Genomic DNA, 305 nt, shown 5'->3' with positions numbered 1-305 from the left:
CAGGGAGCATCGCTGCCTCCCCAGGGGCTCCGCCAGCGCAAGCCCTGCACCAGGGTGAAGCCGCGTGGAAGGGACGGAGGGGACCAGGGCAACGGCAATGCCAGCCAGGCTCGTGGCTCATGCAGATGCCGTGGAAAGCGAGATGAGTCCCTCACAAAGCTGCTCCAGGAGCAGAGTGAATTCCCCGTCCTAGGAGTCCCTGGAGAGCTCTGGTCTCACCCACCCTTCACCTGCCTGGAGGAGCACAAGAGGGACAACCAGCTCCCCACAAATCCTTCTCCGGCTGTAGGCAAATCTCTCGCCCC

Source organism: Phaethon aethereus (genome assembly GCF_964289735.1).
Source record: "Phaethon aethereus genome assembly, chromosome: 16".
NCBI lineage: Eukaryota > Metazoa > Chordata > Aves > Phaethontiformes > Phaethontidae > Phaethon > Phaethon aethereus.
This window is presented reverse-complemented; position numbering follows the sequence as displayed.